Source organism: Leptonychotes weddellii, chromosome 1 (genome assembly GCF_054177405.1).
Source record: "Leptonychotes weddellii isolate Sample4059 chromosome 1, ASM5417740v2, whole genome shotgun sequence".
In the NCBI taxonomy this organism is placed as follows: domain Eukaryota; kingdom Metazoa; phylum Chordata; class Mammalia; order Carnivora; family Phocidae; genus Leptonychotes; species Leptonychotes weddellii.
In genome coordinates, this window is record NC_138369.1 from 72,199,019 (window position 1) to 72,223,689 (window position 24,671).

The 24,671-nt window shown below is 40.3% G+C and overlaps 2 protein-coding genes across 10 annotated transcripts in view; one reads left to right on the plus strand and one right to left on the minus strand.

Moving 5' to 3' along the window:
• Window positions 1-9,588, minus strand: part of LOC115943924 (uncharacterized) — a 126,984-nt gene extending 117,396 nt beyond the window's left edge. For 2 of the 6 annotated variants that reach the window (XM_081825894.1, XM_081825903.1), the window contains exon 1: window positions 9,313-9,588. The gene's annotated coding sequence lies outside the window, so the exon portion shown is untranslated. Of the gene's footprint in view, window positions 1-2,676; window positions 3,400-9,312 lie in introns of those variants that run through there. The other 4 variants (XR_004078492.2, XR_004078491.2, XM_081825934.1 and 1 more) reach the window with 4 other exon arrangements.
• A 325-nt stretch (window positions 9,589-9,913) lies between these two features.
• The window catches only part of SATB1 (SATB homeobox 1), a 98,923-nt gene continuing 84,165 nt past the window's right edge, over window positions 9,914-24,671 (plus strand). Inside the window, exons 1-2 of one of the 4 annotated variants that reach the window (XM_081825864.1) lie at window positions 9,914-10,132; window positions 23,671-24,074. The gene's annotated coding sequence lies outside the window, so the exon portion shown is untranslated. Of the gene's footprint in view, window positions 10,133-10,744; window positions 11,496-16,065; window positions 16,207-23,670; window positions 24,075-24,671 lie in introns of those variants that run through there. The other 3 variants (XM_081825859.1, XM_081825872.1, XM_081825866.1) reach the window with 3 other exon arrangements.

Consider the following 24,671-nt stretch of genomic DNA (forward strand, 5'->3'; position numbering starts at 1 on the left):
AGAACAACTGGCAATCATGATCTGCTATGTAACTGAGGAGAAGAAGTAACTGTATTGCCATGAGAAAGACAGAGAAGAAATATGGAGAGAGAGGACTGACTGGGTTCCCTGTAGCACTTCAATACATCTATTCCTGAAACTCCACTGCACCCTTGACTTTGGATTCCATGAAAAGCTCCAGTTGTGCTTTTCCCTTTTCGCTTAAGCTCACAGAGTCAGCTTCTATCACTTACCACCTACAAGTCAAAAGAACTTGAACTAATGCACTGGAGAGAAAATCCCACTGGAAGTAATGATTATTTAATCATGGGTTTTTTAGGCTTTACTCATCCCCCTGCTTTCCTTCAGATGAGAAGTTCTTAATTTTAACATGTAATTTAGCTAGTCTTTCTTTTATGGTTATTGCTTTTATGGCTTATCTAAGAAATTTTGTCTATCTCCAAGTGATGTTTTCCTCTAAAACTTTATGGTTTTAATTGTACATTTAGATCTATAATCCACTGGCAGTGAATTTTTGTGTATGGTTTGAGGTAGGAATCAAGGTTTTTTGTTTGTTTGTTTTCTGTATGGAAATCTAGTTATCCTAGCACCATTTGTTGAAAACACTTTATTTTGTGTACTGGGTTGCTTTGGTGGAGGGGAAAGTTGGGGGGGCGGTCATCCGAAGCCATCTGAAACTAATGACTCAATACTAAAATGCTGAGGCAGACTTATTAACTTTATTAATGAGTTTAAGAAAATAATAGTAACTTCTTCACTTAAAAGAATGAGTTAATAATTCATTCATCGGAATTCACTTCTTCCATAAACTTGCATGCAAAATACCTAAAATACATCTCAAGACTAATAGTCAAATCCGTTTTCTGTTCCATGCTGTTGCCAGCTTACCCCTTTCCATTGTCTATATAATGTGCATCCATTTATGTTCCAAATATTAAAAGAAGCCAGGCATACTGAGGTCCACGTTAGGACTATATCTATTAGATAGAACAAACTACCTATGTCCAAGAATACTAAACAAAACAAAACTGATAACCAAGTCAAAGTAGGATTCAACTGCTGGTCCTATCTGTTTGTCCCTCTTCTGTGTATCATACCTGGAACTTTTACTGCCCTTTCAAGTATAAATCAGCTTCCCAGTTGTCTCAGGAAGATCCAAAAGAAAGAATGTTATTATATATTTGTGATCTTGAAATCCATTGATTCCCAATGCGCAAGTCACAGATGACCTGCATACAAATCATCTTCATGGCACACATAGAAAATGTTTAATATTGGCCCAAAACTCTGGGGTAAATGTATGAGGCAACTGGCTTAGGAACTCTGAGCATCCTAAGCCTTTCCCAGGCTCTCGTGGGTCACCTTTAAGGCTGAAAGCTTCAATACCGTCGCACACTTGTTATCCTTTTGTACCATAGCACCTGGCTTATTCTAATAAGTACTTCTAAAAAATGTACAGTAGTGGATGGAAAATTTATAGGTTTGGCTAATAAGCATTCCCTATTTCTGGAATAATTATCCCCAATTTATCTTGGAGAACAATACCCCATTCCCAGCCTACACAATTTGGGTAGGGTGGCTGCACACTTAAATCCAAGGTGGGCATTTGCCCCAAGCCTGGTGAATTAAAGAACCATAGCCCTTGACCAGGGTTATAAATGCCTGCATGAGTACATGATACAACTTGATACAGTCACAATCAGGTGAAGTTCTTTTGCTGGAAACTTTAGAAAGAGGAGTGCTCTTTTGTTGGAGTTTCTATATCAGAATAGAAGCTTGGAGGGACTAGTTTACTATAGTAAAGGGAAAACTAGACTAAGACTGAAGTTAAAGCAGAAGTTGACACAGAAGAAAGCAGAAACAAGAGATGGTGACATTATCTGAACAGACAGACCTAATTATGCCTAAAGCACTCCTTATACTGTATTTCCAACTTGTGTGTGTGTGTGTGTGTGTGTTCAAGGATAAAAAGTGAAACAAAACTTTCATTTATGATTTGGATTTCTGCCCCTTTCAACCCAAGTTTCCCAAATCCATATGGATCACTGGATCCCGACTTTATTTCTACCAAATCTGAATTTATGGACATGGAGCCAAGGAATCAGCATTTTAAATAAGCATTTTATTTAATTCCTATACACAGTAAAGTTTGAGATCTACCAGTATGTGTGAATTAGGGCTGAAAAGAACAAACATTCCCCACCCTGATGTTTGCTGACATCAACAAGATAGTTGGTTAGTTATAGAATCAGAACTAGAGGCCAGTTCTCCTCTTTTCTTCCTGGTGACTTATTTCCCCAAGGTCATGCTCTATTACTTTTTTTCCTACTCCAACACATTTTTCATCTAAAATGTAAACATTTACTAATGGCAAAGATTCTACGTTTGGGCAGCATTCATAGCATATAAAAATAGGAGGTGCTTCAACAATTTTGAGATAAATGTTACTAGCGAATATGTTCTGGACTTGGCAAACATTTCCACAAAAGTTATAGAAGAGAGAAAGCATTCCACTGTGTGTGTAGCTGTTTTAATAGAAAAATAATTTCTTCCAAAATCTTTCAGTAAAAAATAAATATTCCAGAAATAGAGGCCATAATTATTCTCTGGCTTTGAGTTCCCTTGGCACATCAGCAAGGCACCCAGGAGGTACTTGCTTCTTTTTACCCCACTTACATTCCAGTCAATTCACTTTCTCTTCTTGTTTACATCCCAGGATTTCCTCTCTATTAGAATAACAATGACAACATTAACAAAAGAAAACACAGTTTAGTCTTTATTGACTACTAACTGTGTTGAAGTGCTGGCATTTGCTAACTTCAGGAGTTGAGTACCACGATCCCCACCAAATGGATGAGGAAGTTGAGGCAGGAAACTAAGAGACTTGCCCAAGGTCATGCTAGTGACTAGTCGAACCTGGATTAGAATCCAGGTGGTTTGACACCTAAGGCTGCTTTGCCTATACATATAAGTTTTGTCTCTTTTTTCTCTGAAGATCACTTAAAATATTATAATCTGCTCGTGCTGCTTCTTTGTATTCAAAACTCATGGAACACATAAAATGGGTGGGTTTTATTGTCCATAAATTATACCTCAAGAAAGTTGAATTAAAAAATTACAATTTGTAGAGCCAAATTGCTAAGAATTTAAAGACTTGATTGTCCAATGAATTGAGTGGCTTTAAGAATATGGATGTGCCCCTGTATATATAATGTATACTATACAGAGTTTGGCCTTCACTAAAAATATGCATAAGTTACACAAAAGGGTATAGTGTACTTTTACAAAGCCTGGGAATACAGACTTTTAGGGCTTGCTACAAGAATCATGTGTTTAGCTGGCATTCCTTTACAAGGTAGGATCAGTAAGCTTAGCTCTAGATAATATTCTGATGCTAGGCTGATCTTTATATCCTATGCTACAGGATTTATGCATTTTTAAAAACCAATAATATTTATCACAGAGAGAAAAAAATTACATATAATCAATGTAAGATCATCGTGCTCTTGAAAACCTTGTCTAACAAAGGAAGCATATGGCATAAGGAGTCCTCAAAAAATGTGCCCTCCTTCTAAAACTTCAGCTTTTTTTCTCTGTCATTCATTAGCTCTTCAAATATTTATCAGGTGCCCCCTATATACATGGAAAGTTGTATACTATACAGGGTTTTGCATCATCCCTCAAATGATATTATGATGTTATGGAGTGTCAATTACAGCCTCCCATCCCAGGCTCCAGAATTTTCTTGTCCACTTTGCCACCAGAGAAATCTTTTTTTTTTTTAAGATTTTTATTTTTAAGCAATCTCTACACCCAACATGGGCCTCGAACCCACAACCCTGAGATCAAGAGTCATGTGCTTCATCAACTGAGCCAGCCGGGTGCCCTCAGAGTGATCTTTCTAAAGATTTCGGTTGGTGTTACTTCCATCCTTACAATCTTTAATGACTCCCTATCTCATACAGTAGGAGACATTTGACTAGTGGTCTTTACGCTGATTTTGATCTGTAGACATGTTTTCTCTCCACGTGAGTACTTTAAGATGTGGGTAAATTCTCAACATTTAATATTTCAATTTTTCATATAAAACCAAATTAGCAACTTCTCTCTTTAACAACTGGAAGACCAGGGGCAGCTGGGTGGCTCAGTCAGTTAAGCCCCCCCGCCTCTTGATTTCGGCTCAGGTCATGATCTCAGGGTCCTGGGATGGAGACCTGTGTGTGTGGGGAGGTGCTCCCCACTCAGTGGGGAGTCTGCTTGAGGATTCTCTCTCCCTCTCCCTCTGTCCCTCTGCCCTTCCCCCACTCTCTAAAATACATAAATCTTAAAAAACAAAAACAAAAAGTAACCTCAATTGGAAGACCTGACATTTGGCATCATTGGACAGGGAATATATTCTCCAGATTGCCACAGTATCCACCACTGCTTATGGTCTCGACTTGGTCTGCTTTGTTCACTTGTTTCCATGCTTGGCCCAGAACAGACAAAAGAGTTTGCAATTCGATGGCTGGTATATAGCTTGTCCACAAGGTTCTTCTCAAATTGTAGTTGCTTGATTTCATCCTTCCCAAAGATCTCATGTTCCAGCCACACTGAGTTCCTCCTGGTAGTTCCCTAAACAGCAAGCTTGGTCATCCCAGTGCCTTTACTCACATTGATCTCTCTGCTTGAAATATCTTTTTTTTTTTTTTAAAGATTTTATTTATTTATTTGACAGAGAGAGAGAGCGAGAGAGGGAACACAAGCAGGGGGAGTGGGAGAGGGAGAAGATGGCTTCCCGCTGAGCAGGGAGCCCAAAGCGGGGCTCAATCCCAGGACCCTGGGATCATGACCTGAGCCGAAGGCAGACGCTTAACGACTGAGCCACTCAGGCGCCCCTCGAAATATCTTCTATCTTCCTTTTCTGCCTAGAAGAGTCTCACTTATCCTCAGTACTTAGTTCAATTCCTCTATGAACTTTCCTAAATCCTGCCAGAGTTATTTGCTCCTTCCCAAGTATTCCCATAGCACTTTGTGCCTCTATTAGCATTGCAATGGCTTTTCTTTCTGTGTGCCCAGTTCGAAAATATGTTTCTTGAAAAGAAGAACTCATAATCATCTCCATATACGCAGTTCTTAACAGAGTATCTGGCATCAATAAGTGAGTATTTATTGAATGAACAAAAAGATGGGTAAGTGAATGAATGAATACTTCCAAGGGAGTTTTTTAATTGTGTTGTAAAATTCTGATGTTTAAAATAAGGGAAGTAACTATTCAAGACAAAATTTCAAAATTTGATCATGATCATGACATCTTCAGATAACACTTTTTTTCCCCCAGATAACAAGTCTCAAAGGTTCCTGTTCATGTTACCCTTTCTCGGAAAACAAGTCTTGAAAAAATAAAATACATATAATATTAGGAAATACATAAAAAGTGGCTTAAAACTGATAGGCCACCGCAATTTGGGGAGAAGGGGTGGGACTGTGGCGCTGCATTCAAAGAGAGAATAGATGGTGAAAAAAGTCACAGTATGCATGTCTCCCTATAATTTGGTGGCCTCTCCAGCAGTGTTTACCCTGAAGAATGAAACATTTAGGCCACAAAGGAGCAGGGTGGGATCATTTAGCTAGAGGATATCAGTGCACAAGGGTTACTAAGAGTATGTTAGTCCTTAAAAGCTGTGCACCGTAGCTCTCTACTTTGGGGCACAAGGTAGGCTGCATTATCTGGCTTCATTGTGATGATTCTACGGAGCCGTGAAACTAGTATTGGCCAATTAGTTGTGAGCGCAAATGACGTGTGTCACTTCTGGTCATAGAATTTTTTTTTTTTTTAAAGATTTATTTGACAGAGAGAGACACAGCGAGAAAGGGAACACAAGCAGGGGGAGTGGGAGAGGGAGAAGCAGGCTCCCCACTGAGCAGGGAGCCCGATGCGGGGCTCCATCCCAGGACTCTGGGATCATGACCTGAGCCGAAGGCAGACGCTTTACGACTGAGCCACCCAGGCGCCCCTGGTCATAGAATTTAAATGCCAACCTGACACCCTCTGAATGATCTTTATTTTTCCCATAACAACATGAAACGTTCAAGATGGCAACTGTTCTATCAGCCTGGAACCCTGAATGAGGAGACATGGAACTGAGCAGCTGACTTGCAATGGACTCAGCACGACCAAGAAAACAATTTTTGTCATTGTAGATCACTAAACATTGGAATTGTTCGTTATTCTGGCATAAGATAGCCTCTCCTGACTAATACAACAGATTTGCTCTGTTTGGCAGAACTAAGACTAGTGGTTGGAAGTTTTAGGGTTTATAGGATTTAGGAGTTTCAGGGTTGAAAGTTTTAGGAAAGCCTGCATCAATTTTGTTCAATTTAAAAAAATGTAATAAAGTATACAAAGATGGAATGAACTACTTAGGATATTCCTCATTTATACACACAATATACATTGAACTTTACCCTGTGGTAACTATTCTGTAGATAAAATCTCTGCCTTTATGTAGGTAAGTGGTAAGTTCTCCTTCACTCAAGGTGTTTGCCTTGATAGCCCCTAAAGGTTTGACTTGACAAATTAACTTCAAAAATACATTCCAACCAGGAACTTCAGGATGTCTATTTCCTCTGATCTAAAAAAGAAAAAATCTATTTTCTCAAATATTCTTTTGATTTCATCCATTTACGGATCCATTGAGTTGTCTTTTCACATTTTGATGTCATCTTGCCACCAAACAAATTCCTTGAAGGCCAGTACTGTTTTATCCTTCCTTTGCATCTTTCTCACACTATTTAGTAGGCAGTATTTGTTGTCTATTGTCCTAAGAAAATAATCAGCTTTTGACACGAGTTATTATTATTGACCATTTGATATGTTTCATATTTACTTGTCTTTCAACCATTTAAATTAGATTTGGACTTGTTAAAAAAAAATCTAGGAGCAGAAATATATTACCCTAATAACTTCCAAACAAAATACCTTTTTCTTTTGGAAAAAAAAAAGGCTTATCCTAGTACTATTGAATTTGTGGCCAATTACAATATTTCATTAACATCTTAATTCAGTAAGTATTTAATGTATTCCTACTATGTGCCAGGGGGCAACGCTTACAAAAGAGTTTATCAAGTTATGTTACTTAATGCACTGTACGCATCATTACATAATTCTGTATTATAATAGAGCCTGTGAGCTCTCTGTTCAAGACTATTTAGGGGGAAAAAAGCAAATTCACAAGGTCAGGGCAAAATGTTCCTTTGGTTTAATTCAGGGGAGCATATCACACTTTAGATTCGGGGGACTTAGCTGATAACTTTGGGAAATAAATGAGTATGTAAGAGTGTGTAAAGGAAAAAAAAATCAATCTTTTTTTTTTTTTTTTGTATTTCAATTTCTGTTAAGCTTCACTTCAGCCTTTCAGAATTGGAGAATCAGCTGCCTGGTATAAGAAATTGCTAATAAGGAGTAATTAAAGACTGAGAATTTATTCTTTCCATTCCAAAAATGATGTCATTCCCAGATGGAGATATTGGTACTAGTTAGGCAATTCAGCATTTTGGTAAATTAAGGCAGGAGATTTGGTGTCTCTTGGGTCCTATGTATGCAGAAAGTGGTCCAGGAGGGAAATCTTGTGTTTTGTTTTTGCCCATGGCATTTATATCTTTTTCCTTTGCTTTACAGAACCAGGAGTTGAGGTGGGCACTTGCATCTTAGAAACAAGGTTAATTCTCTAAAATAACACTAATTCATAAACTTTTTATATTCTTATGTCTTTGGAATTGTTGCCTTCGCATAAAATGACAATCAACTGAAAAAGATGGACATTCCAGTGAATCCAATATCACTGATAGGAAAGAACTGGCATATCAGAAAGCAGCATGAATACATGCGCTATCCTCCTTTATTTAGAAAAACCACACAAAAATACAGCACATTTGATGTGCTGTTACCAGGACTTGAAAGTAGAATCAACCACTGTGTAAAAGATAAAATAAGACTGCACGAATATGAGGATTTTCCCGGCGTGCTTTATTCATAGACATCTGACAGAAGAGGACCTAACAGAGCTTTTAGGAAAAACTGAATTCTCAGCCCACAGTCACTTTCCAGGAACTTCACTGCAAACAGTGCTCCGCGCTGGCGAGATGGAGATCTTAGCAATCTCCCTCCTGCTTCCATAGTTTCCTTCTCTCTAAATACAATTATGTATGGGGACTTAATGAGAGAGCAAGCCTTGTGTGAAAGGAACTCAAGAAAGTGCAGCTTCTAAAAATACACCGAGGCGGCTCTACAGTCCTTATTGTTACAAACTGACGTTTTGCAGTTCAAGCTATGAACCTAACAACTACACACACACACACACACACACACACACACACACACACGAAGAAAAAAGAAGACTGTTTTTCCTTTCTGCAATCCCCTTAACTTTGAGTAAACAGTAGTAATTTTCTGTTGTCATACTCAATGCAAATTTCCCCAAGACGACACGACACAAAACAAAAGACCTGTTAGCTTCCTAGCAGCGGGGTGGGGGTGGGGGTGGAGGATGGCAGGAGGAGAGGGGCAAAGTTGATGGAGTTCTCATTTCTCCTTAGCCTGGGGTCCTGAACCTCCAAGTCACTCTGCTCTTGCAGAGGTTTTTGGAGTTTCATTCACCTTCTGGGAAGCTTCCCTTGCCCCTCTCCTCCACCACCCCCTGTCATTAAATTCTCATCACTTGCCCCCTTTGCTTCCAGCTTTTTGGAGAAATTGGACCTCAGTTCACGGTCTTTTCCCAGTGGATTTTAAAGAAAAGTACAGCTGCCGACGGGAGGATACATATTAAACAAATGGGCAGGGGCGCGGGGTGGGGGTCTTTAAGAGGGCCCCCCTCCTTCTCCTTCCACCACGTGCTCCTCAGTTGGGGTGCAGCACTCGTGGATGGGTGCTGAGAGGGGCGAGGGTAGGATGGAGGGAGATGGACAGAGCTGGCTGTAAGGGAAGGAGGCCCCCTAGGAGAGATCGTCTCGACCGAACATTGACTAGAGAAAAAAACTGGCCCACATGCCCCTAGTGGGGAGCGATATACCCCACGCGGGCTGGGTTTCGGGGGGGTGCGTAGGGCCCTCTCACCTGACTTCCTCCTCCGCTGGCACACACACTACAATCACCGGCTTCTCAACCCCCCTCAAAAAAAACCCCAGCCAAACAACGAACAGCAAGAGGAAGCCGCAGGCGGCAAGGGAGGGGTGCGCGTGGTGGGGGCCCGGGAGAGGTGAGGGGGTAGGGTTGGCGGGCGTCGAGAACCGCGCCGCGCACCCGGTGGCGTACTCCCAGGCGCCCACACTTACCCCTAGCGGCTGAGGGTCCGGTCTTCGGCGCCAATCCCAGCGCGCGCCTCTCGCCCGCCCTCGTCCCTCCGGCCCGCCGCCCCCCACTCCCCGGCCGGCGCGCTGGGAGGGAGCCTGGGAGCGGCGCGCGGCGGCGGCGGCGGCGGCGGCGGCGGCTCGGGCTCGGCTCGGCTCGGGCTCCAGCGCGTTTAGTATAGCCGGCGGCCGCCGAGGCTCCACCGCCAGGGGGAGAAGCCGGGGCGGGCGCTGGGGAGGCGGGCCGGGCCCTCGCCGCCCCGCCGGCCAGCCCGCGTCGCACAAGCTCGGGAGCGGCGGCGACGCGGGGTCCGCCGAGCCCCCGGGCGCAGCGTGCCGGGCCGAAGGAGCCGCGGCTGGATGCGCGCCCCGGGGAGCTGCGGGCTCCCGCGGAGGGCGCCACGGCCGCTCCGGTGCGCCTCCAGACTGCGGGCGCGGCGACCGCCGATCCGAGAGCAGCTCCCGCCGGCCCCTTCCCCCTCCCGCCCCCGCCGCCGCCCCCTCCCCCTCCTCCCCCCGTTAACATCCCCTCCCTCCCCCCCCTTCCTTCGCTCGGCCCCGCGCGCTCGCTAGCTCGCTCCTCGCCTCGCTCTCCCCTTTAAACGCCCACTTCGGATGGGGAAAGAAGACAACTTGAAGTCAAGTTGCAATTAACTTCCGCGGCAGCCGCAGCTCCGGCGGCGGCGGCACAAGAGGCAGAAGCCGCCGCCTCGGAAGTCCGACGCCGGCGCGCCAGCCCCGGGAGCTGTTCCTGGTCGCGGGCCCGCACTCGACAGCCACCGCCGCCCCCAACGCCCATGCCTGAGTGAGTTCTGCTCCTTTGCCTCTCTTTTCCCCCCCATTCTTGCTCTTTCATCTCTCTCTCTCTCTTTTTTCGGAATCGATCCAAACTTCTCTGTAGCACCCACCCACGGCGCCCCTTGTTGGGGCGGCGCGGCTCCCCTCTCGTGGCCGTCCGGCGGCAAGGGTCCTCCGAACCCCTTCTTTCGTGCTCATCCGAACCCGGGAGGGGTGGGCCGGTTGAGCGTGGGAGAGCACACGGGATGGGGGACTTGGAGATGCCATTCATTCTCTCTCAGGGTGTGGGCACCCTAACACACCTGCCTGACAGACCCTGGCTGAACAAACTCCTTCAGGTCATCAGTATGACCCCTCTTGGAAGAGAAAAGGGGAACCGAAAAGACCGAAGGAAGCAAACGGGAAAAGGGAAAGAAAGCCTCTCTGTGCGCCCCGGAGCTGGGCTGGCAGAAAGGTGCCCGGTGGAGTAGGCTGGGGGAGTGGAAACGTTCCCCGCCGGATCGCAAGTAAGCTCAGCATCCTTCCCCGGTCCATCTCCTCCTTCCTCCGCCCCCCGCCCGCGCGGCTGGTTGGGAGCGGCGGCGGAGAGGGGCCTAGGAAGTTAGTGGCAACTTCTCCATCCCGGGAACACTCGGCCGCCCAGGCGCTCAAGTTGGAGCCGGGATTTGAAAGCCGCGGCACTCCGCATCTCGAGCCCTCGCTGGCGGTAGTGAGGTCGGCCCTGAAGGGGCTCCTGGGGTGAATGTGGGTTTGGAGTAGGGCTGGAGGCAGGAAGAGGTGCTGCTCTCCTAGCAGGACCGAGACATCACAGGTGCGGCCTCGGGGTCCGCACCGTGTCTCCCTCCTGCGGTCCCGACCCTAGCGTGGCGGCCTTCTCGGAGCGCTTCTCTGCGGAGGCTCCCGGGGCGGCGGAGCGTGGGTTTGGGCAACCACGATAAGAGAGGCACAAAGCAGGCAGGTGGCAGGTACGGGGAGTGACATGCGTGTACCGGGCAAGTGCACTGAGCAGGACTCTTGGGATGACCCGAGAAGACGGAGAGGGGCTTAGGACTCTTTCTGGAGGTCTTGGCCCGGACCTCCACTGGGGCGTTGCAAATCTTACTAGTGTCAACCACAGGATCGCCTCTCAAAGTGCCCTGGTTGGCAACTTTGACCTCTGCGCCGGTCCTCGGCGAACTTTCCTTCGCGGCATTCCAGATTTCCAGGCAAATGTTGTAAGACTTGGACTCTACACGGTTGTATAAGAGACGGGGGAAACAGAAAGACGTCCTGTTCTCAGGAGAAAACCATTCTACCCGGACTGGCTGGGGTTCCCTGCTTGCATCCTTGGAGGCCAGGGGACCTGACTTTTCCAAGAAGACAGAGGAGGGGTAAGAAATGAGTGAAAGGCGACTGGTCAGTGTCAGGTTTTGTCCTAAGCAGTCCCTAAAATCTACAGTGTTTGTGCTACTGAGGAAGTAACTCGTGCAGTTGAAACTTTATTGAAATTTACACCCTATCTGAAGTGGATTTTTCTGAGGTGTCAGGACTGTAAGATTTATTCTATAGTAAAACGTAGCTACAAAAACAAACAACAACAACAACAACAAAAACTGTACTTTAAGCCTGGAAAAAGCCAAGGTTGAGGTGTTCGCTCTAAAAACCTTTAATCTGCTGTGGGTACTAATGCTATGATTTAGCAGCAGTCCTTTATTTCTATTGCATATTATTTTAGTAGAACAGTAGTACATTCATATACTGGCTGCTCCAGTCTGCTGGCAAACATTAGCATTCAAGCTTACATTTTTGACAAATGTGCAGACAGGAATAGCATGAATAGGCATCTTAAATATTAACAACCTAAGCATCTGTTGTGAAACAAATTTAATATATTTACTCTGTTTTTCTCACATTGTTAGAAAAGGTTATAATAAGTGCATAATTTCAACTTTAGTTAGCAGAAGTAACTGGCTGTATCTTTCACTACCTCTCCAAGTGTTTAACACAGTCACCAGACATAAATACTTTAATTAACTGGTTAGGCACATTATTAAATACACTTTAGACCATGTGTATACTATGTAAAATGTAACAGTAGCAAAATATGTATCCTATTTGTGCACATTTTAAGTGACTCTGCATTTTATAAATACACCAGGCATGTTTATTCTTCATCTCCATTTGACACTTACTACTTCATAGTTTTTCTAATGGAAGCAGTATTTTAAATGTAGAGTTGTTCAGTCATATCTAATACATAACATGTAAACAGTAGCTATAAAATACAAAGCACTGTTAAATTTAAGTATGGCTACGTGTAGCAAGATTATACAAGAGAACAAAAATCACTGCTCAATTTTGTATTCCTTTCTAAATAATGAATACAAAAGATGGATGAAAAAAGAATAGGTAGGGATTTCCCTCCTAAAGTAACTGGTGCCTTAAAATGTGTGTGGGGTGGGGGTGGGGAGAGCAAGGGGGAGAAGGGGGGAAAAAAAGAGATAGAGAAAGAAGACATAAAGAACTTCCAAAAGTCTGAATAGTTATTTCCAGAATCAATGCATTCCTCATTTTCCCACAAGCTGAAATATGTAATAAATAATAGTTCTTTGTATGTAAAAGTATTCACAAGGAATGCCTTTTGTTTAGTTGTTGTAATAAATTAATATATTCTTTGGTTGATCATCTACAAAAGTAGTTCTTTTGTCTCCCAGCATCTTAAACAAGAACAACAACAAAATGAGTATTGGTTTATTTCTGCAGACAAGTCTGTTGCCAGCTATATGAACTTGTGACTGAATAAGCTATGGTATGCTGAGTGATGGTTAAGAAAGACTACATTAAATTAGCAAAGACTGAAATATCTGAAGGAGGTTTTCAATTATTTTTTCATGTGACAGGTTGTGGATTGTAAATTAGGCCTAAAAGGTCAGGTGACAGGCACCTGTTCCTCATTATTGTAAAAATCTTTTGGTTACAAACACTATTAAAAGCTAAACACAACATGGATATACAGCAGGGACTCTATAAAGCACTCTAGTGGTTTTTCATCTCCTCTGTAAATTTCCAAGAGGGCCATACATTGATATGCCCTTTACACAAACAAATCATTTCTTCCAAAACGTGTTGTCTTGGATGGGATTGATGAAGTATATAAAATAAATGCATATGACTGACTCAATCTTCAGACCATGTCTAGACATGTTGTTATCGAATGCAAAAATATTATTTTTTAAGCCCCTTTTTCCTTTGCAGTCCACTGTTAAATTATCAGAATTTGTCCACATTTTAAATAGAAACCTCCCCAAATTGCCTTCTGTCTTTTTTAGATGAGTTCCCATTTTAAATAATGCCATGAAAGATTTTGCTAAATACTTGTGTATAAGGAAAAAATTAGTTGCACTATATACCGTCAGAGCTTTGTGGCATATAGAAAATGGGAAGAAACCCACATTTTACATGAATGCTGTTAGGAAGGGTATCAACATTTGATCTTCAAACTTGCTACTTCTCTCAGGAGAGTTCAGTAATATTTCTATTAGAATTAGAGAGTGTGATTTGATTTTTATGAATGGTTTACTTTTAGATATTTCAGACAGCAGAATAAGCATACATATTGAACGGACCTAAGTAGCACAAGGTTGTGAAAATATTAAAGGTGCCAGTTGCTTTTAATTGGCAAAGGAGGAAGATTTTTGAGTAAATTTGGTAACTCAGATTATTAAATTCTATATTTAAATATGTACTTTGTTTTAGTTTTGTATAGTTTATGCTTATTATATTTAGTATTCATTTTTAGCATTTGTGATCAGATTAGAGAATAGTCATTACTCTTGCTTTTCAAATTGATTTGGTTTTCAAACTCCAAAACTCTGGGATGATTTTAACAAATTGGTTTACATTTTGACAGAACAGAGTTAAGTTAATTAATAGATCAGGCACGAAAAATCATCCACGGTAGGGTGTATTTTCTGGTAAAATGAAAGTTAAGTTTCAGCATGATGAGCATCAGGCTTCAGTAATCTGTTCCTCGTGTGGAATGAACACTTCCTACTTCGAGCTAGCAGGCACCTACTGTTTATTTACGCTGCATTAAACTGACAGCTCAGCAATCAAAGGAAAAATATTACTTACCTTCCTGAAGTAAATACCAGTTTATAGGTTAGTGCACGTATTTATATTCCTGTCACCACTAAATAACGGCTCTGTCTCCATTTTAATATCTACCTGTACTATAACCCAGGGCTTCACACTCTTCCTGGTTGGGGGTAGGGGTCGAGAGGAGTTTTTCTTACCATTTACCAATGGCAAAACTTTAAAGAAGAGTAATATCATCTTATTTCTGTCGTGTGAGAACCAGTCGAAAGAAATGCTATGCACTTTTTCTATACATTCCTCCACTGTAACACCAAAACCCCCAAAGAGGCTGCATGCCACTTAAAATAGTCATCTTAGAGCCTCACCTCAGGACAAATAGGTTCAAACACATCGAAGTGTGTGTTTGCTAAATTAACTTTCTGCAAAGTTCCAAATAGATTACTTAAATTATCTTATTACTTAGGGAATAACTTTGATAAAGGGTGGTACCTTCAAGTCTTAGATGGAATGTTTCAGTTGTTAATGGAGATCTGCTAACATGAGTACAAAGTGGGACTCATCGATCGATCAATCAATTGATTGATAGTGTTAGCTTTCCTCTGAAAATATTCTCATCCCCTCTGTCTCCTTGTTAATCTGCCAACCTTAAGAGATTTTTCAACTTTCTTATAAGAATAATACTAAATGCATTTATTGTTTTCTTTTTAAATTAAAAGTCCCTTCTTTTCCAGGACCCCTGGAAACATCAAAATACTGTCAAAGTTGAATTCTAAAACTTAGAATTAACTTGAGAAAACGCTTATTTTCACTTACATTCTATAAGTAGCTCTTACACCATCATCTACACACAGTTGTCAATCACTAATCACATATTCCATTGACATCAGAGCAGAATGTGGTCTTAATACAGCATATAAATCAAATCTGTTACACAAGATTCTTCTTCACTATATCAAAGAAAAAGTGTCTACTATGGTAATTTATATATCGTTCCTGAGTGCTATTCTCAATGGTAAGTCTATTTAAACTTGATGTCTTCATAGAGTGTGATCAACACATTAACACACATTATTTAGTACTTTTGAACTTATGCCAACTGTACCTTTTGCTGTTTATTTTTTTAAAGTCTTTTTTTAAGATCAGATATTTCATTTCAGAGTAAATAGATACAGATTGTGTGTATATATATTCAGGGTGAGATTTAGTAGCAGAGCATTTCTCCAGCATATTGGCCTATTTTTATGCTTTCAAGTTATTCTGTATCACTTCCACAGTTGTTGCTGTCTGAAGGTTCATAATAGAAATTCTAATCACCTCTTTCAATGGACTTTCAAGGATGTAATTCAGTTTATGTGATGATCTAGTTTAGTTATGAGAGATAAAAATTGGTTAACTGGTACCCCAGCATTTATGTCCCTAGGTTCTGCTGAAATTTATTCAGTCCAGTTATTTGACATTTGGTAGTGAAGTATCTTGTAATCAAAAATTAAGAGTTGGTTCAGTTTCCAGTGGAGGAAAGATCTTGCTGGATAAAACATTTAACTGCAATATTTTATTACACTCATCACTCATTTTAGAGCCGCTTATTGTTGCACAAATTTTTGAGTACCTCAGGGTGCAGGTCCCCCAAATGAAGCTGAAATGCTTGCAGAAGAAGCAGATGTCAGGCTGCACCTGGTTGTGCCTTTACTAGAATGTCTGTGGACCTGCACAGGCCCCCCCTCCTCTGTACCCCTTCCCCCCAGGTGTGCAGGAAGTGGAGGGCGTTGTACCGGGTGAAGTGGGTGGACTCTACCCAGAGCTATGACCTGATTTGTGACGCACCCTCAGAACTGCAGTAATGGTCCAGCTGCTTCACAGGCAACTGGTAACACCTCATTTGGGATGCTTCTGCCTTGCTAGCAGTGCCAGAGAGAACTTCGTCATTGTCACCTCATCAAAGACTACTTTTTGAGAGCTCTCCTATAGGGCTAGATTTGGAGAGCAGCCTCTGATATTTGGAGGGTAAGTGCCAAAAAAGTTCCTCTCAGTTTCACATGGAGAATCAGGGCTACAGCCACAGGGATGAGAGACAGGCATTGAGTTTCCCGGGGAGATCTCTGTGTTGGGATGTTGCTTTTTCTCAGCTGGAGATGATTTGGGACCAGATACCAACAAAAATTCTTCAGTGGGCATTCTTCTTTGGGTGGTGAAATATGGTAGGCAGTCCCAGGGGAAACTATTAGACCCTCTTTCCTTGAGATATTTAAAGAAAAGGTGGTAATCTGTGTGAGAGGGAATTCTTTAGATGCTGTTTTCCAGGAAGCCAGGCATATAGTGGAGTTGATTGCTGGAGGTTCCTTTCTAGTCTTACTCAATGGTTTCAGATGTGCCGTTAAGAGCATGTAAATGACAATTTGGCCTTTTAATGTTTATAATGTTAAGGACTTTAAGGCAAAAGAGGTTTTATGTTATAAATATTTTATTGTGATAATTACTATAAATAAAATAGAACCTAGTATATGCAGATATCTTTTGAAATGGAGATTGTCTTGAATATAGCGTATCCATAATTAGCTGTTTGATGTTGAATGCAATTGAGTTTTCCTGTTCCAGTGAACCGGACGATAGAAATCACTGGAGATTAACAACAGGGCTATGTGATTCTTGATATATCAAACCTCTCCCCATTCACTGATAAATTTTTTTTTTTTAATCAGTGAATGAAGAACTAAATTAAACTGCTTTCAGTTGTAAATTTTAAAAGAATATATAGAATTGATAAAAATAATCCAGGTGTTTTTCCGTTGTATTTTCACCAACTGAAATGATACCTGGATGTCCTGTTTAATGTTAGACAGATTTCTCCAGGCTGTGGATGGAAAGAACAATATTTTAATAACTATTCTTTAAAAAAAAATTCTTAGAGGTGGGCTCTCTTTTGGGTGGTTTAAGAGGACTCAAAAACAATTTAGAACATTATCTTAAAAGTTAAAAAAAAATGACAGCCTTACTTTGTATGGAGTCATTGTATTTTAATAATACTGTATGCTTATTAGTGTTATTAGAGCAGTAGACAGTTAATTACAGCCTTTTCTGAGACATGTTAACTGTATATTAACAGTCATGTTAAAAAAGAATGATGTATACTCTTACATACAAGCGCTACTTGCTAGACTCTTTTAAAAATATTCTTTTAGAATGTATAGAGTCAGATTTTTGGTCCAGAATCATCAAAATGTTTTCTTTCTTTCTTTTTTTTTTCATCAAAATGTTTTCTACTACAACTTAATTTTAAAACTTTTCACGGGATATACAATTTTCTTCTTCTTTTTTTTTTTTTTCTTTTTTCTATTCTCCTTTCTTTGTAATTGTTATTGACTTGGTCACTTTTGCCAGCAGCATTAGAAATTGTTGCCCCTCAGCAGTTTTAGCTTTCCCACATTGTATTTTGAGACGCCTACATTTTCTTATATTCGGATGACTTTGGCCAACATAAGCCATTAAAAGCTTATTGAGTTGATTTAGCACCTCTTCATACTTCTTTTTGTAGAATGATTTTAGTCACCGTTTTTGTAGCCAAGTTATGTTTTCTTACAATTCTCTATAACTGATATTTAAGATACATTTGAGCACTTGATCACAGAGGTAGTTCTAAGTCTATTTCCTTTTCCAAACTTCAACCCTTGGTTTTGCTTTGGCTTCTGGCATGGCAGAACAAAGGTGCCTGGAACTAGAGTTTAAAGCTGGACTTAGCCTTACTTAGACAATGCTACTAAATTGGTTAACTATTTGAATTCCTCTGGTTAGTTTGGATATGTAGACCTTGTAAACTTATACTATATAGCATTTTAAAGTCCGCTAATATTTCCACTTTATGAATTTTTAGGTGCTGCTGTTATTTATTTCTACAAGGTATTAAAAGACTAAAAAAATTCAGTGTAAGCTACATGTCTGTTGTGTTCTATAAAATAAGAGAAACTCCACAGTTAGCATCCTTTGCCTTGCATAGTGAGCACTCATTAAAGATTTGCTAAACTAATAATAAAATAGTAAATTTAGCTTGTGCTGAGAATGATTTAATGGGAAAAGAGACTTTTTCCTCTAATTTTCTCTTTTTGCTGGGGTTATCTGGACACTTAATCTACGCATGTCCCGGTTTTCTGGATAATTGAATGTTTTTCTTCTTTAACTATGTGCTCTGTCATTTTTTGACAGTAGCACCAGGGTCTGCTCTATCCTCATTGCCTCTGACCTTCAGGAGTAGGTGAAGAACCTCAGTTTAGGTTCATGGTCCTTTGGTGTTAGGTGTAGTAACAGACTGTACTGGAGTCAAGAGAGAGCTCTCCCCTAAGGTCCTTGCAGTTAGGTCACCCATGTAATGGTCTTCCTGATATCATAGAACCAAAAATACTACGGACTAGTGGCCCATGGCTGATTGACCTCTACCTGTTCTTTACTAAAATGATGATTTTTTTTTTTTCTGGATCCCACTGAATAAATATCTGTCATGATCATTGCTTAAAAAGAAATTTTTCATTTAGCTATATACATTGTTGAAAAAATGTTTTAAGATTTAGAGTACTTGTATTAACAAAGATTTCACTCCATTCCTTAAAATTGATGCTAGAGTTGCAATAGGAATGCATCTAAAACATTCTGAAAAGTTCAGTGAAAGTTATTTAAAAAACACTCTTGCTTTTTAAATTTATTTTCTTTTTGAGACCTGTATGGAGCTATTTGCAAGACAGCCCTATTTAGTTCCACAAAAGGAAGTATTCCTCAAGCAGTACACTGCTGTGTGACCTATTACATTATCATGCACATTCTGTCTCTTTAAAAACAGTCTCCTCTATTTGCCCTATTAATTGTTGATATGTTGCCATCCACGAGACAAAAATTAGAGCTGTAATTAAATAATCATGTGATGCTCCTTAGTGCCAGTGAGAGCAAACTCATTTTTCCAGGCCCTGATGGTCACTGATTATTGTATTACTACTGGCTTGCTTTATTTTTTTTTAATGATTCTCTATCTGTAGATTACCTAACTACTGTCCTTCTTTTCAAAATTAAAGAAAGTAGGGAACATTCAGCCAGTTAATTGGCTAGAGGTCTTCAGGGATGTAAGGTAGACATACCTTTTTTTGCTTTTGGTCACCTGGTAGGTTCTTTGGGGAGGCTACATCAGTGGTGTGGTTGCCTGCCATTTAATTTACACTGGTGTTTTGGCTGGGATGGAGGCATATGGGGAATGCCAGGAGAATTACAAAAGGAGCCGGGTATTAAAATTCAGAAATGATTAAAATTGAAATAAAAGGATGCTGCTTCTTTGCCAGTACTCTGGCAATCATAATGACACATAGAGATTAGTTCCCACCTTCATCTTTTCCTTCTTTCTCATTTCCTCTTGTTTATTGTTGACACATTTTCCTTATGTCTGCCTCCCGTCTCTGTATCTTTTTGCACCATTATGCATTCATTCCTACTTCTCCCTCTTTCCTTAAGCATGGAGAAGCCTACTTAACCTTATTATAACAATAACAGAATAGGCTATTAATATTTAATGTGCAGATGATTAAAATTTCTCTCCCTTAAACATAGGTCAGCTGTATTATTATTAACCGGCATGTAATTTTTCATTTAAAATATTCTTATTCTGCCCTTGCTGTTTCTAAAATGTAGTCTACTTTAGTAGTGATTTAATACTTAATGTTTAGAAAACTGTGGTCGGCTAGTGAGAAAAGAACTTACCAGTCATGGATAATCAATTATGCATGAATTCAAATGTAACAGATGGAATCTGGTGAGTTAAAGTTTCTCTTTGCCTTAGTGGGTTTTTTTTCCCTTATTTGTTTGTTTGACACCTGTCTCTTATATAGAGATAAACATCTAATGTAGCATGTGAGAAATTTCCTTTATCTTTATGTTCTCTTTAAAGTGAACTTCATTTTTTTTAATTACACTTGACGGCAGAGAATTTTTTATGTGGTCTTAAAGATGATCAGATTCTTTTCCATCACTTTATAGATACAGAACCTGATTCTGCTTGACTTACAAAGGGTCACTCAGTGGGCTAGTAAAAAGGAAGAAGCAAGACCCAAATCTCGGTTCCTTGCCTTTTCTCCACTACTCTTCCCACTGTCATTTTTCTTCTTTTGTAGGAGTTGCTTAATAATAGAGGTGTTACACTAACTCTGGGTTTGAAAGAATTTCTGATGGAAACTGTGGTAGACTAGTGTTAAAGTGGGTAGTATTCTCTTCTATGGTGAACAACTGTTATCTGTGAACATGTATAATGTTATGCTAAATGTATATTAGATATACGTTTATTCATACTTGGATGTTGACCAAACAATTGGATTTCCCAAACCTATTGGGAATTCCCCAAGATTTGGTTTATATCCTAAACTGTGGTATATGCCAGCCATGAAGATGCCTTTGCTTGCAATATTGTAAATTCTTAGTGACAAAACCCCTTTGTGCAAAGTGAACTAAAAAGTTATTTTTGAGAGCCTTGTTATTTCTATGGAGAGATGAGTTTAATTTTCATTAAGTATAATGTGAATCTGTGGTGTTTTTTTCAGTTGTAGAAATAATAGAATAGTGGGTATTGTCCATCTTTAAAGCAATACAGTCTCAAAACAGTGACAAGCTGGTCCCCATCAAAATTTTTCATAAACATGCTGTTTGTTTCTCTCCCAAGTGTATTTATATATATAAAAAACAATACAAATGAAAATAGTCTTTACAGAGTAAATAAAAATAAATGATTAAAAAATAGCCTCAAGGCTCACTAGTTCTGTTTTTAAAGTTACACTGTAGCATTATTTATCAACTTTTTGCTTCATATCAGCTGGAAATTTGCATGTATATTTATAGTCCATGTTAGTTATCTAATGAATTAAATCCCACAATAAACACACAAGTTAAGAAAGAGGCAACTACAAAATAGGTAACTGGATATGCTCTAGCAACAGCTGTACTGTGCAGCTATTTTTTAGTATTTTATTTATGATTTTATATATAATAAATATGCAATTTTAATTTGGCTTCACTATTCATATTCCTTAGTCATGCATCATCAGAAAAATACATATGGGGCGCCTGGGTGGCTCAGTTGGTTGAGCGACTGCCTTCGGCTCAGGTCATGATCCTGGAGTCCCTGGATCGAGTCCCGCATCGGGCTCCCTGCTCGGCGGGGAGCCTGCTTCTCCCTCTGACACTCCCCCCTCTCATGTGCTCTCTCTCTCTCTCATTCTGTCTCAAATAAATAAATAAAATCTTTAAAAAAAAAAAAAAAAGAAAAATACATATGGGTAGGTATGAAGTCAGTGAGACCTAATTTATACATGAATTTCCAATACATTGAAAATTCCATTATTATTTTAAATGTCCCTAATATAAAATCAGTAAGAATAGATGATAGGAAACAGAATATAGGACAATATTTTATGGAAAAAGATGGTATTAGATATTATTGCATGTAGAGGTAAATAATCCTATTACTGTCACTAAAAAGTGACCGATAAAATTAAATTTGAAAGCCATTTGGGCCTTTTATAACCAAAAAGTTCTATTTGTTTATTTTAAAAATTTCCTTATATCTTTATGTTCTTATCCAGAGACAATTTAGAAATTATTACACTGACTACATTTATACCGTTGGTGCACATCTGTGGCTCTCCTGCATGCAAGTGTTTGACACTCTTACATGCTGTTTAATTGGGAGGGTCTACTATTTTATGAGTATAGTTAATTTTTACTCATTCAAAAACATCCAAAAAAGAGTTTTTGTGCTTACAGCACTCTTATTTGTCTGTTTTTGTCTATGTTTCTTTCTCTGCTTTTGCTAACATGCCATGGAATAGAATAAAATCTGAAAAGAGAACCATTTTCTTGCATCAGAGGACCATCAAATTACCTACTTTGGGTGGGATCTTGGTCTCTAATTACCAATCCATGTTAATTATCCTTGGGTCAGGTATTCATCATGTGAATTAATTATCTAGCATAGACTGGACTGTGGCTGTTGGCGGGTAAGGACAAAGCAATGGAAGGTTGGCGGTGAGGAGAGGTTTGTTCGGTATGTTGTAGCTCATTGTTTTTTTGCTTGGCATGATATTTTCATGATAATATATATATATATATATATATATATCTGCCAATTTTAGGAATATATGAAAGTTTGTTTTCCTTTAGTTTTTGTTTTGTTTTGTTTTTAGTTATTTTGTTGGAGTAAAAGATACATAACATAAAATGTTCCATTTGACAATTTTTAAGTGTACGATTCAGTGGCATTAATTACATCCACACTGTTGAGCAGCCATCCCCACAGTCTGCGTCCAGATCTTTTCCATCATCCCAAGTAGAACGTACTTTAGTTTTTCTATTCAACTTCTCCTTCGCTGCAATGCATTTCAAGCATTATAGTGGCATTTAATCATTGTCCGGGTGTGATGCAGTTGTTTCCGGTGGTGGCTTTCCTTCCTGATGGACAACCCCTGTCCACTGCCTTGTTGCGATGGGGATGGCAGTACAATGTCAGGTGCGGCCTTTGGATGATACTCCCCAGAAATGATCTGGACAAACGTTCAGGTCTGTTGTAACCGCAGTATGTTCCTCCCTCCAATTAAGCCAAGAAAGATTAGCAGTACTATTCACATCACTAAGAAGATTTGGTTGGTACGTCTCGGCTAAAGTTTGATTGGAAAGTCAAAGGTTTGACTTCATTGGAATTAAAATCCCCTGAGCTTCCCAAGAGTATGGCACAGCTGCGGGGCTGTGACGCCCTGCCACTGATTGGCTCCTTGGCACGGACAATGTGAATACTTCAGTTCTGCTTAAGTGCAGGACTTAGCCTGGAAATAAGTTGAACAGTTTTTTTCAACTGTTCAAGAGGAAACCTACTCAAGGTTGAAGTTTTCTGGGAGAAAAATTCATGCTCATCTATGTTGAAAAAAGACTTACAGGAAACCAGTATGGTTCTGGCTCCAGTAAATAATAGACTGGTTTTAGAGTTTTACTTCCATGTGTAATTTTGTGGTTAGTCACTTATGTCTGTAATGATAAATCATATACTGGCACAGGATTTCTGGCACCTCAGTAAATCTCAAGCAAGTGCCCAAATGCTAATTTATCATGGTTCCTTACACACCATCCCTGTTTCACCAAATCAATGATCTAATAGCTTGCTCCCACGTTTCTTTTGTTGTTGTTGTTTGTTTGAAACAAGTGGCTTGCCTGCACATACATTCCTTAAATTGGGGGCAAGTGCTGGTTCCTAGAACAGCCTTAAGTTTTCCAAGTGACTCCAGGTTTGGATTAAAAAGCTCACTTTGAAGATGTCCTGGCAGGTATATTTGACTTCCTATCTCCAAAACATGAACTTACCCAGTAGATGCCAAACCTGGCTGTACATGGGCATCACCTTGGGGAGCTCTAACAACTAAATGCCTGGCTCCCATTCTCGGCCATTCTGATTTTTTGCAGTGGGGTGCCGCCTGGACATCTGGATTGTTGAAGGAGCTCCTCAGGTCACATCGATGTGCAGAAAATTTGGGAAGCCACTGAGCTAACTTCTGATCCTGGCACCTGGCTTTACTTCCTAAGATTGCAAGAATCTTTCTAAGATTCTTATGAGCACTCTCTCATAAGCACAGTTCTTGGATTCCTTCTCCTGTGATGACACTGTGGGAGACTCTAGGAACACAGACATAAGTATAACCTCAGAATGCATACAGACTTGGCAGTTCAGAGGAACAGACAGGTAGATAGAGAATGTCCCACTGAAGGACAGGTAGTGTGACGGAACATCAAAGGAAGTAACTAAAAGCTGGAGAAGGATTCAGACAGAAGAGGTGCCATCAAGCTACATATTAAAGGCTATGGCCCAGGTAGGTTCCCAGGTGAGAAGGGGGAGGAAGCAATGGGGGGGGAATGTGGCAGCCTGAAACTGTTAAGTACTTTGGTAGTGATATCAACACTGGAGGATCAACAGCAATGACCGGATTCCTTCCTGTCCCTACTCAATTTTGGATGTGAGTCTAGATAGAGATACCAATTTTGATGGAATTACTTACTACCATTGTGCCTTGTCAAGGTTATGATCCATACTGACGTCTGTGGAAGGAAAGGTAGCTTTTAAAAAATTTTGCTCAATAAATTTTTGCTAAAATGGTACTATTTCTGGGTAAAAGACCCAGGTATCCAGTCAAGTTCTAGAAGCCATCTATAATGGCTCTTCATTTCCCTTATCCATCATTCCCCAAACTAGCTCTTTGCTCAGTTTTAATAATGACCCTTGTCTATTAAAACCATATCACAAACTACCAGTGGGTATTCACATCCACCCCAGAGTAATCAGGAAATAACTTTTGATCACTATCAGTCTGGCTATAACTGAAACCTCACTTATTAGGGAAAAAACAAAAACCAAAAACCTTAAGCCCCATATTTAGAGTCCATTATCATTTCTCTTTTATCTCCCCTGA